Source organism: Lichenostomus cassidix, chromosome 4 (assembly GCF_008360975.1).
Source record: "Lichenostomus cassidix isolate B80296 chromosome 4, HeHo_3.0, whole genome shotgun sequence".
NCBI classification, from domain to species: domain Eukaryota; kingdom Metazoa; phylum Chordata; class Aves; order Passeriformes; family Meliphagidae; genus Lichenostomus; species Lichenostomus cassidix.
In genome coordinates this window covers 37,584,519-37,598,681 of record NC_139484.1, presented here as the reverse complement: position 1 = coordinate 37,598,681, position 14,163 = coordinate 37,584,519, and positions in this window count along the sequence as shown.

Below are 14,163 nucleotides of genomic sequence, written 5' to 3'. Positions count from 1 at the left end.
AATAGCAATGAAATTGAGAACTGTTTTGTCATGACACTTTACAACATCCATTATCTACACGTTTTGAATCACATATGGTGTCTTTCGCCACCCTCGTGAAAACAAGCCCTTGACTGAATCTCAGTGCCTCAAAGGAGAGTCATAGTACTCTGGCATGTTAAATTTAATTAGGATTACCTCTGTGCCAAACATATGCAAAAAATAAGCAACAAAAGGAGAAAGAGGTAAACAGTACTCCCTCTTCGTGCTACTGGGAGACAATTTTTCACCAGGTTTGGGAGTAAAATGAGGTGGAAAATTCAAGATGTGTTTATAACCTTTCTCTGCTAGGCGAAAGGAGGGCAATGAGGAGTGAAAGCTAAGGGTGTAGGTGAATAAAAGTGAAAAACAACTTGGGCAAAATACGTGGGCAGGACAGGAAGAGAAGGTGGCAACACTTGGAACAGAACAGGAAGGCAGGTGTGGTGGGTTGACCCTGGCTGGACAACAGGTGCCAACCAAAGATGCTCTATCAGTCCTCTCCTCAGCTGGACAGGGGAGAGAAAACATAGCAAATGGCTTGTGGGTCAAGATAAGGACAGGATAATTTGTCACTCACAAATTATCACCACAGGCAAGAGCTTCACTTGAGGAAATTATTTTAATTTATTACCAAGCATGTCAGAATACGATAATGAGAAATAAACTCACATTTTAAAATATCTTTCCCCCATACCTCTCTTCTTCTCAGGAACCACTTCACTCCTGATTTTCTGTGCTTCCTCTTCCTCACTGGCCTGGAGACTGGTGCAGCACAGGGTTCCCACAGAGTCTCAGCCTCTTTCAGGCATCCACTTGCTCTGGCATGGTCCTCCATGGGCTGCAGGGGCACAGATATCTCCCTATGGTCTTCACCACAGGCTGCAGGGGAATCTCAGCTCTGGCACCTGGAGCACATTCTCTCCCTCCTTCTGCACTGACCTTGGTGTCTGCAGAGCTGTTTCTTGCACATATTCTCATTCATTTCTTTCGCTGCAGTTCTGCTGCAATTTTTCCCCCCTCTTCTTAAAAGAGAGGCATTGCCACTGTTGCTGATGGGCCCAGCTCTGGCCAGCAACAGCTCCATCTTGGAGCTGTCTGGCATTGGCTTCATTGGACACAGGGGAAGCTTCTAGAGGCTTCTTGCTGAACCCACCCCTGAGTCTCCCTGCTACAAAAACCTTGACATGGAAACCCAATACAGGAGTTTATACGTGACCTAGGCATTACAAGAAATTAGAAATTATTAGGAAGGGAAGGGACAGAGTGATAAAAAATGTCTTCCCTTTGCAATTACTTGAACGGTTATCCTGTAGGGAAAAATTTCCCGCGAATGTAATTACACATGGTCTGTGTCATGGTCCTGTGTTCCCAGCTGCGGTCCAAGTCCCCTGATCATTGTGACAGATCAGAACAGCCAGTGTGTGAACATAAAACCCTATCACAGGGCATTTGTGGAATGGGAACAAACATGGGATCAACTGGAAAAGATATTCTTGGCACTGCATGACTATTGTGTCTTGACTCTGCAAAGTTTCTACTTTTTTTATCACGGTTGTTTTTTTCTGAGTGTAACAACATGCATATTCAACATGCATGTTAAAGATGATTTGATCCTCTATGTTCATCCCAGCAAGATTTCATTAATGAGGAGAATGACTTAAAGAGCCACCCTAATAACTTGACTGTGCACACCAATTCAAGGACAGACAGGTGGCTAAAAGAAAAAATCCAGAATTTTATCAGCAAAACTCCTGCTTTTAAATTTGTTGTAATTATCCTAATCTCCTTTGAACAGCAGCGATCTCAGTTTGTTATGTACTTTTGCTAGCCCAGGTAACAAGCACGGATCACTTTGTTTTCCTTTTTTCTAGATATAAGTATGTAGACTTTGTACAATAGAAGAGGGAATTAAAAAGGCACAACTTCTAATAAACACAAAAGTACAGTTATCTTCTATTTTTTCTTAGTCAGTCACACACTTTCCTTTGCTCCAGAAAATGATTTATAAAAGGTTCTTTTTTATTGTAATAATTACTTTTGTGTGTGTATACACGTATTTACAAAGAAATATATTACAACTAAATATACACACATAGTGGCAATTTTCAAACAGTTAATTATAACACTGAGCTTCACGCCAATGTGGCCCAATGCACTCAACTCACTCATCATAGACAGTTCTTCAGAAAGAGCATGTGGATAATGTTGCTTGGTAGGAGTCTTAAAAACAATTTATTTTATAAATTTAGATTAAAAAATATTAATACAGTGGCCTTGAGTTTTTTAATATATGTATATATAACATTTATTGCAGACTCTATATCGAATCTTGCTGGAAAAGTTGTGAACTGTGAGTAGCTTCTTTTGTTGCTCCTCAGTTTTGTCACAATTTCATTTATAATGTCCCCCTAGAATACCTGTCTGTCAGTAAATACTTCCTATTTATGCCTGGGCAGCTCCAATTTCTTCAGTGGACTTCTGTAAACAAAATGGATGATCAGTTGTGGCCAATCAATAGAGCAGAAGTGATCACAGTGGGACTACAAAAGGTTGATTAGATAAACCTGGTTACCTATTGGTGAGGAAAGTAGATCTTGTTGGTTGGTACATATAATTTTACTATTTCGGTCACAATGAATATGCAGATCTCATTGCTGACAATGGATGTGGCTGAAGAAAATAGTACTGACTTGATAGATGCAAATCCTTCTGGAAAGTACTGTAAATGAGGCCTCTTGGTAGACTAACATGACTTGTTAAAAGCTTTGGATTTGCATGAAATCCAAAACAGAATTCCTGACACTTCCAGGCATCAGATTCCCCTGAAAGTTGGTTTGGTTTGCTTAACAATGTATTTGAAGGATGGCAGGATCCTGACACAAAAGATTTGTGTGCTTGTGAAGTTGCTAATAGAAACCTGTTCTTCTCTGTTTACTGTGTTGTTATCACTGTGAAAGGCAGAAGCATAATCAGAAAAATATTCTACAGAGCATTAAAAAGATTTTGCTGGTAGAAGTGTAAAGGACAGGCAGCTCTTTTTCACAGGGAACCCCTAGGATATTGCATGGTATGGAGCAAGAAAGGATGAGAAATATTTGCCTGGGAATCTGATAAGTTCCTTTCAATTTCTAGTCTCTCTTATTTAATCTTCTGGTGAAGTCAGTTCTTTGGAAAATGGGAAACCTGTCTGTGACAGAGCTTTTGATTGTTCCCTTTGAGAAAAGTCAACTTTTGTTTCCCAATTTTGACGGTATTCATGTCTGGTAAGAGTCTGAATTCTCTACTTACCAGAGACAATGTATTTCTATCAGTAGAGAGAAAGGCAGACCCTTGCTCTGGATGATCTTTGAACTCTGGGCTCACCTTTTTCTTGTCTTCTTTCCCACTCCTCTATTACTTAACTATTCAACACAAAGTAGCAATTCACTTTTACTGAGAGGCTGATTTAATCCCCTCTTTCATTCTTTCATTCAAGCCTGCCAATCTTTCCTCAAGCTCACTGGCTGGTAGCCTTATGGCCTTAATTTGAGATTGATTGTATGTAATCTCCTCAAACCTCAAGCCTAGCCCTTTGCACTGAAGCAAGCCAGTGTTCAGCAAAACTCAATGCACCTTGCTCCTCAGTGCCATTCCTCTTCCTTTTAGAACCCTGGCGATACCAGTTTGAGAAAACCCCAAAGGTTGCCAGTGTGGATATGTAGGATCATAGGCTGCAGGGAAAGGAAAAGCAGCAGGAATTATATACTACTGTGCAAAGACAAAAGTCATCTGAACCTATTCAAGATTTGTAGAGTTCCCATGGGATGTAAAGGGCGTAGAAGGAAAGAGCAAGTCTTCTATCTTTTTTTGTAAAGAAACTTTAATTTCTTAAAACCTCTTTTTCCCACCGTGAACAGAAATGTCTAATTTGTGCTGCATGAAGCATATGCCCTGCAGGACCAGAAACCTTTCAGCAGGAGCAAGTTAGATAAGAAGCTTTGATGCATGATGTAACTAGCAGTTGTACTAAGTATGCTTAATTGACAAAACCTCAACTTTGATAATAAAATTCTAACTATCTAAAATATGACCTTGCAATTTCAATAATATTACCTTTCATCTTAGTCACCAAAAATACATAAAATACTTTTACATCCTGCATTTTAGAAATGTGATTAGTTTTTATGAACACGGTTTTATGCCTCCAACTCACTGGGTTTTTAAATCATAAGTCTTGCACTATTAATTTTGACACTTGTCAAAAACTTAAGTTACTTTTTTCAAAAGTAGGTTTTTGTCCTGGTATCTCTATGGAATAACACAAATACACAGAAAAGTTTGAAGACAGTAGAAAAATAATAAAAGAATTCTCATTACAAGAGTTAATGCTCTGGTACACATTTAAATATTTTAATTTAAACTTGTGATTTGGGGGATGTCACTTGATATTTTTCATAGGTTGGTATTGGCAAGAAAATTCATAAGACCCTGAAATAATTCCAAAGGTAAAAATTTACTTTCTGCAGCTCTCTCTAAAATTTCAGCAGCCATTCTCTGCAATTCTGTGAAGTGTATCAGAAATAAAAAGAATATTAATTAAATTCTGTATTCCTCTAGAAATATGTAAACCCACATAGGAAATACCTACAAGTCCTTTTCAGCTCTTGTCTAATCCTGGAGATGCTGTAAACTCATTATTGTGTATTTTTTTAAATGAAAATGTTGCCTAACCAGTGAAATTCTGTCCCTATGCATGCCCATGACTACAGAAGCCTGAAACATTATCAGACTTTATTAAAATACATTTTACTAGGAGTATAATAAGTAGAAGTAGAGCTTTGGGCTTCCTGCCTGCAAACTCCAGTAAGTATTTTAAAGAGCATCTAATAGACTCAGCCCAAGAGACAGAAGAAATGCCTTCCCATTTTAGCTAAAGGTAGTTAGACAATTCACTTGTAGCCTCTTATACCTGCCTAAAGGGTTCTGAATTTACCAATGCTATCCTGAATGCCAATTCTAACTCCTGTAATAATGAAGTTAGAAGACTCCCTTAGCCTTGCTCACTGAGACCATTTTACTTTACAGAAAATAATTAAAAATTTACTGAGATACAGAAGAGAAGGAGAAAAATGGTGAACTTGCTTGCTAGAGAAAAGTTCTGTGAGAAGTACTGTGGGAAATGCAGTTGCATAGCAAGGGAACCTAAGCTTCATTCTTTCTTCAGTTAAGGCTTGCAGGTTGTACTTTATGTGTTAGCTCAGTCTGGGAGAGGAATCTGCAAATTCCTCATGAAGAAGTTGCCCCAAACACCTCTGACTTTGCAGCCTTGTGGATTTTTCTTGCACCTTGGTGCGAGAGAGCAGCAAGGGCAGGCTGCTGCGAAGGGAAGGGTTGCTGAGAGCTGAGTGTGACAAGATCAGCCTTGTTAGGTAGTGTCCCCCTCCCCTGCCCAGCCCAAGTCATACCCACCAGTGGGGCTGTGGCGGTCCATCTGGTCCAGTGGTCATCCAGCTAACTCTGCACCTTGGGGGACAGATGGCAACACAGTAGCCAAGAGCTGTCAGCAACAGTGACTCAGATCCCTCGCTGTTATTCAAATCTGACTCTATCATCTTACTCCATACACACCAGACAGCCCAGGGCCCACTGAGCTGTCCTGCATGGTAGCAGGCTGCACAGCAGGATCTCCCCTTGAGCAGGGATGCCTCCCAAGACTACTCTTTGGGCTTAAGAGACTTCTTGCCACAGCAAATTCTTGGTGATTGATAGCATACTAAGCTTTAAAATCTTAGTAAATTATATAAAGGACTGATTGTGCAAATATAATCCTTTAGATATAAACCGTTGACCCAGTCTGGGATTAAGTCTTGATCCAGCTGCACCCAAACTTCTCTTTGAGGAGTTTAGATACAAGGAAGCCCTTTCTGAACTTCACAACTCAACAGGGGCATCTCCCTGACAGTTTTGTCTGACTCTGTCCCCTCTGCATGAAATAATGAAGTGTACCTTGCCACAGAATCTTAAGCCTCTGTTGCAGCTACTACCAAACCTTGTTAACTTACTGTTTCATACCAATAAGTTATATTGTTGCTTCTCTCTTACCAGTGAAGTGCATGACTTCATTCACTACACAAGCCCTCTCCTCCCCTCCATTGCTGTACCCAGGCAGCATTATCACCAGAAAACAGGGAAGAAATATTAGAAAGTTTGTATACATCTCTTTTAGCTGTACTACTGTTGGTAATGAGCAGTAAAAGTTAGACAATTTGGATTATGAATGTAGATTGTTCAGATTTTAGTAAGACTAACAATGAAATCTTGGCTTTGTGTAAAGGTTGTATATCATGCACACAGTATTTGGTCTGGTAACCTTGTCCATGGAGACTCTGTTAAACCTAAATGCAGCAGCTTTTACTTCAAGTGGCATGGAAATAGAATAATTGATATATATAATGAAATAACACACATACAATCTACTTTATTAAGTTGCAAAAGCTGTGTTCATACATAGCTTAATTTATGTCTGTTATTTTTAAAGGCTTAGCTTTGTAAAAGGTCAGCTATGCTATAGCTGCTTGGTGCTGGGTTATGCTCCCTCTTTCTTCTTAGGCCTGTGAAAGGGAAGGCTAGCCACTCCTCCTGAATAGTTAAAATTGTCATCCCTTAAAAAAACCTATGGGAAGGATTTGTTACATTCATGAACTTCTCTGGGTACTAGCACTGCTCCTGAATTTATTGTGGTACAATAAAAAACATAATGAGACTAGTTAAATGTGGCTAGCACAGACCTTTCCCATGAGAATTCTTTTGTCTCTTCTTCCTGTGTTTTATAAACAAAGATAAAGTTTGGATGTTATTAAAAACAGTGTCTTGAGATTTGGACAGTTCAGGCCTGGCCAATCAGGCCTAGGGGGAGGTTTCGAACTGACCAATCTGGGTGAAAAGTCTAAATAAAAAGTCTATTGAAAAGTCTATATAAGTTGGAATTAAATAATAAAATGCTCTCTTTTATGCCACACGGAGAACCGGGTCTTCTTTCTCTGCTAGTGGCTCAACAGCAACAGTTAAAGGCATTTCCACATACATTTTGGGAAGTTGATCTTTTAAGAATCATATTGCCTCCTACATCACCTCCTGGAAAACAGCATCCATTTCCACCAAAATATTTTTCTTTCCTGAGTTCAAACTTTTCAAAATGGAGAGAAATGGAATATTTCACGTAACCACTGTTTTCTTACTCATCAAAATGTATGTATTTCCCATTGCTGAAGATAAAACAAATGTATGACTTTCCCTCTTGTATCCAATCTGGCTTTCATTTCAAAGGTGTGCACATATAATCCTTTAGATATAAACTGTTGACCCCAGCTTCATACCACCTAGTCATTATTTTCATGGCAATGTTCCTGAAATTTGGGAGAAAAAATATGTACTGAGATCCTGACTGGTACAGACTACAGATCCATAAACGGATCTTTTCTCCTACGCTTTACAATATCAATCCATTCCAAACATTTTAGCTGAGAAAGCTGCAAGGGCAAGCACTAAGTGACAATGAAATCTGAACAGTGCAGTAAGCAACTACTTAACAGATGACCACAGAATCACAGAATATGCTGAGTTAGAAGGGACACGAAACGATCGTCAAGTCAAACTCCTGACTCTGCACAGAACCATCACCAAGAGTCACATCCTGTGCCTGGGGTATTGTCCAAACATTTCTTGAAGTCTGCAAGGCTTGGTGCTGTGACCATTCCCTGTGAAGTCTGTTCCTGTGCCCGATCACCTGCCAGGTGTAAAATCTTTTTCTAATATCCAACATAAACCTACCCTGACACAGTTTCAGGCCATTCCCTCAGGTCTTGTCACTGTCACCACAAAGATCAGGGCCTGCCCCTCCTCTCACCCTCATGAGAGAGTTGTAGACTTCACTGAGGTCTCCCCTCAGTCTCCTCTTCTCTGGGCTGAGCAGACCAAGTGACCTCAGCCACTCCTCACACATCTTCCCCTCAGGCCCTTCAGCATCTTTGTTGCCCTCCTTTGGACACTCTCTGATAGCTTAGTATCTTTCTTATAATGCAGTGACCAAAGCTACACACAATATTCAAGGTGAGGCTGCACCAGTGCAGAGCAGAGAGGGACAATCCCCTCCCTTGACCAGATGGTGATGCTGTGCCTGACGAAATGCTAGCAAAGGAAGTTTTTAGTGAGATGGATGGAGAAAAATTAGGTGACCTTTACCATTTTGTCAAAAATTAGCATGACTAACATAATTAAGAAGTACATTAATCCCACTTTAAATGCATTAAAATTGCTATTAATACCTATTATTATGGTAAATATACTTAAAAACTCATATTATACAACTGTGTTTATGAGTAGAATTACCATCCATGGGATTTAATATCATGATTATACTTTTTAATTATTACTACCAGTGTAACACTGCTAGGCAATGAAATAGTAATAGACTTCTGGCAATGGATCTTAAATCCTTGATTAGCTGTACTGCAGAAAAAAAAAAAGAGTCATTAAGTTTTGAGAGATCAAGTACTGAAACAAGTTAGTCTTAGTTAAAATAGTCATCATTTGTGTTTGGAATACAGGATCAAACACTTCAGAAAGATCCTTGGTGTCTGGTATTTTATCTGCGATGAAATCTAGCATCATACTTCAAAGAAAGCAGAAGAATCCTTTAGTGAACAATTATGAAGAAATTTGCCTTTTTGGAAGTTTTGTTCTTCTGTCAGTTGAACTTGTTCCATAAAATAGGAAGCTTGTTTCTCTTCAGAAAATGTGATTAATCTTTCCTAATGCAACTACGGTTGTTATCACTATCTGTATAAGTGTCTAATCCTTTAAAAGCCTAAGCCTTTGACCTCAGTGTATCTAATTAAAGAAATTATACAGATTGCATGAGAAGTGAAAGGCACAGGTCAAGCAAGGGCAACCAAAAGGAGTAGAGTAAATGAGGAGTATATAGATGCATAATATTGCAAGTCCATAAATTTACCACGTAAAATTTCTCATTCTTATAGCTAAAACCTTGTTGTTGTCTTTTCTACTGATTGCTTAACTTAGTAATATTCCTTTTTCCTGCCCTCCTTGCTTTCTTTCTTCTTTCCATTCTGCCAGTATTGCTACAAAGAAAGCGATATTCAGTTGCTCAATCCACTGCAGGCTCCTACCAAACTAAAACTCTTTTTCTTTCTCCAAGCACCTAAAAAGAGGGCTCATACAACAGATATTAAAGAACTTTGCCAGGTCTCAAGACCAAAGCCAATTAAAGTCTTAAAGGAAAAAGCCAGCACAGTCAAGATAGTAAATTAAGATGATCCAACTGTTTGGCAGATCTGGAGAAAGAAGACAGAAGCCATAAGGCATTAGTTTTCATCTCCTGACTCTGAAAATGGCAATGAGCCAAGGCTTGAGATGCTCTAAACTGTTGTAAGTTTAATAACTCTTCCATATAGCTGAAGGCCAAAGATCTGGTCCTGAGATTCTGCCTGCTATCGTTTCTGCTCGCTCAAGTTTATAATCTCAGTAGCATGATGGAATTGAGAACACATGGTAGCTCAGGTCATAGCATACTTTGGTTCTTGCAATAAAGGTTTTTTTAACCTATATGTAGCTTATAACTCATTAGGGGTTGGAAAGGCTGGGAAGCGGGGGGTGGCCCTGAAGCTGTATAGTGGGGTGATTTTCTAAGGTCTATTAAAAGTGAGGGGGTGATTTTGCAGCAGGGCACAGTATCTGTGGCATCACAGCAGAACGACATCCACAGAAGCACCAGGTATCTATTGAAAGCCATTACCCACAGAATGATGTCATTGAACAATTATTTCAGTTACGTGGGGTGTACAGCCCTGGAGGATACAGATCTGTAAACATATAATGAGTGTTAAAATGCAGTGCTTTTCTGTGTAACCTACTTATTCTTGCTTCTTTCTTTATAGAAATGTTTTATCTTTCCCAACTGGGATTAACAAGAGTTAATACTTAGAATTTAAATTTGTCCCTACGAGATAATTAGTATAATCTGTTATGTACAAACATCCCACTGGCAAGTCTTTGACTTTACTCTTGTCCCATGGTATCAAATCAACAAGTTTGTCATTGTGTTTACCAAATGCATGGATGGACAAATATGGATTTCTCATTGTGGATTTTATTGGCTCTTAAATAATATCTCAGTGTTACTAAATGAAGAAACAGTGGTAACAGTAACTGTATGTCGAGCCTGAATGCAGAGGAGCTGCAGGGGAGGCAGGAGCCTTTGTATTCAATCTCATCTCAGGAGGACTTGGAGGACTAGGCTTCAGCTTTAGTTTTCCCTTAAAATAAGGTTTTATAAAAGCTTTAAATTGAAATAAGAGTAAGTGATTAGAATGTGGAATTCAGTTAAACTGAAACAGTGAGGGTTTTTATATTGCAGGATAACAGGGACAAGAAGGTCATTTGGGTAGACCCACAGGAGGTGGAAGGGATCTCAAGGAGCTTAAGCCACCTCTTTGTCAATAACAGAGTTGCCTTTAGGATTTGTGTTGACAAATATGAACTTTTTTACAGAGAGGTTCCTTGCTTAAAACATTGATGGGACATTATTGATCATGGTCTCAGAGAAATTGCTGTAATTTGGGATGTATATTTTGCAATTCTTAATGCTGGGGTAGGTGGCTAGACTGAATTATCTTCAAGAAATTGTTACTATTATTTTATAAAATTTGATGACATAGTGAGTCATTCCAAGAATGTAGATATACATGTAAGGCTGTGAGGAAAATGAGGTAGTATGAGTGGCATTTTCCATTTCCTTTTAAACACAATATTTTGCATCCTTTTTATCTCTTATCCTGTGTTAATAACTGCCTAGTAAAAACTCATTTTTTTTTTTTTAAAGTACCAGAAACTTAAGTACCAAATTTGGTATAACTGCAGGACCAACTCTTCATATTATTTCTAAGCTGTGAAAAACTGGGTCATGTAACAGTACCATGTTGAGACATCCTGGTTATATGCCTTTACAACAGCTAGAGGAAGTGCAAGTAGCTACACACATTTCCTAGCAAAAGGAGTATTGGGATGGTGACAGCTGCCACCTATGAAGTGATGAAGGTATCCTGGGTGTCTCTGTCAAGCTACAGCCTAAGGCCAGTCTTGTTGGAGATACAAGGAGCTGTTAAAAGTACTGACAGGCATTTTAAGCAAGAAAAAATTGAGGAAAAAGTGAAAAAAAAATCAATGGGGAATTTATTTATTATAATTTGTTCTTAACACAAAATAGAGCAGGAAAGCAAAACTTTTTTTCTTTGAGTGACAGAAATGTAAACAAGAGAATTATGATTCCTTTTGAGAAATTAAGGTTGTGCTTTGTTCATGACAAAAAATAAAACTGCACGTAGTGTGCTAGTAAAATATTTACTAGAAGACATTCTGTTGCCACTGACACAAAGGGGCCTTGAGGCTGAGAAACCCCTTAAAGCTATAAGCTTTTAAGTAATTATATGATTGATTTCTTCTGTAGTGTGCTGGATGAAAATATATTCTTACAACTTTGAATAAGTTTGAGATGGGATAAATTTGAGCTGCTTAGAGTTGTGCTAATTCTCATTTCTCTAATCCACAGACCTGATGTGCCTCTCAAGAGTGACTCTTTGTAAACTATAGTCGAGTAGCTCACAACAGTAACAAACGAAAATTTTTCCAGATGTCTGTAGAATACTTTAGGAGCTAACTCTGTTTGAAATGAGCACTAGTTAGATGCCTGTACACTAGTTGCATGCTCATGACCTGGGGCTTCTATTTTGCTGATATCTTCCTGGTTTTAAGCCACTTAATGATGCTCGAAGTCAAAACTTTTGGGGACTTTGTAAAAATGACTCCTTTCTGTTTATTTTTCTCATTACAGCTGTAATTGCTAGAGGGGTGCATGGCTTACCAAAGGGCAGCTGCACATTATAGCTGTCACAATTGTGATGACCCACCAGACAGATTATAAAATTTGTATCAGTGTACATATCCCAGCCTGAAGGAAATGTTCCTGTGTATCAGCATAGAAGCAGAATGAAAAGAAATGCTGACTTTAGTTCAGAAACATCCACAGGCTTTGAGGCCAACACATTTTAGAGCACTATCAAGATGACTTCAGACTTGCATTCTGAAATGACCTATATTGTCTGTCACTGCTATGTCTCTAAAAATAGGTATTAAAATTCTTAAAAGTGGTATGGAGTGTAGTTTGTTGGGTTGCTAGTTAGTGTAGGCATTAGTGTATGTGTTGGTTGGCTGTCAGTAGAAGTTTCTGGGCAGTTGCTGGCTCATTGCAAATGCAAGTGTCCAACAGTCTTGTCACCAAGGTCAGTGACAGCACCCCAAGTAATGGAGAACAGGGCTGCTTTTTGCATAAGTGTGTTGAAATCTAATGGGAAAAAAATTATTTATTGAGTAGTTGAAGTATAACATTCCTTGCTCAGGCTCTATTTATCTTGATGTTAAGCCTGATAATAAACTGGCAATTCTGAAAATACAGTACCTACCTATATTCTCTCTGGAATGACAGTCAATGGGGCATGAACAGGAAAAGGTAATAAGATGCATAATTACATAATGTAAATAACCTTTGTGTTATCTGTTTTCCATTTTGAAAACACTACCTTTCTATTTGTTTCTATATCTCATAGTTAAATTGTGCAGCATGCCAGCCTGAGTGTGCTTGCTGCAGTTCGAGTGCAAACTGAAGCAGTTCTTAATCCTGAACAAAAATAACATCGAGGAAAGTGTGTAAACAGTCCTTGAATAACATCTGGGCTGGGTGGTTTGTTTCTTCTTTTCATTTGCTTCAATGCAAGCTCTTTAACATCAGGAAATGGTCAAAAATGTTACATAAAATAATAATTCTTCTAAAAGGAAAGGTAAAAAGTGACACTGAGTGGTTGTTTGGTTAATCAGTACAATTGACAGCTTGACAAATGTCCCTTGTCAAATGAAGCTGCAACATATATTTTCAAGCTCTTCACGTTTCCTGGCAATTTATTTCTCCCAACCCCCACTCCCCACACCCCCCTCCCAGCCCCATTGTGTTATAACAATGTAGTTTTCCTCTTGCTTGGTAACAACTCCTCAGGTGAGCAAATACACAGCTACTGTGACACAAAGAATGGTCTTTCACTCTAACAAAACAAAGAATTCACTGAATTCACTGTAGTCAGCAGTTTGCACAGAACAGCAGCGTGTCCTGTGTGAAATATCTGTAATAACTTACTATTGTGGCAGCTGATGAAATAGTAAGTCTGTTCTGAATTTTTTATATGATATGCACATTTGTCCTTCAACACACAGACTAAAAGTGCTTCCAGTCTTAGAGGCTGGCTTTCTACACATAATCCAGATTCATTCCAAACAGTGTATCTATTTGAAATGCAGGACAATATCTCATGGCTACACATTGACAGCCTTCTAACATGAAAATGCAACAAAACAAATTTAGCACAACGGCAAGAGTAAAACTTTCACTGTTGTTCTGTTTACCTCTTTAGTTGGTTAACCTACTGCTTCAATTCTTTGTAGAAGATACAATAAATCACAGGTTCTCATGTAAAAGTTAATAAAAATGTAAATCTAAAAAGTAAACTGTAACTAAAGTGGTTACTTTGGAGCTGTAGGAAAAAAAAGTGGTGTTATGGCCTGTGCCATGAAGAAATTATTATAGTTATTGTTCAATTCTGGCCAGCCTCTGTGTTCTGCAGCTGATAGCCTTTACCTTGGCAAGCTTAGAAATTACTTTTACTAAGAAAAAAGTTCATTTGAAGGTATACCCCTCAATAAATTTTTTTACATGAAATACAGAATAGAAGGCAAAAATGAACCAATGTAAAATACTGATAACTCCAGAAGTTCAGGTTCCAGTCTCAGCTGATAACTGTAACTTTGTCTCCAACTGATTTTAAATAGTTGTCCTTGTAAGAGAGAAATAAACTCTGTGAATTCCTAACCTGGTTTTATTGATCGATACTGGAAAAATGATACAAAATTTTAATTTTTTTCACAGTGTGCCCTCTATTCTCTATAAACTTTTACTCAGAATAAAGCCTGGATTAGCAGTAATTTTAATATAAATACAGAGTGATGGAGAGAGTAGGGGGAACAGAGGAGGAGGGAGAGAGA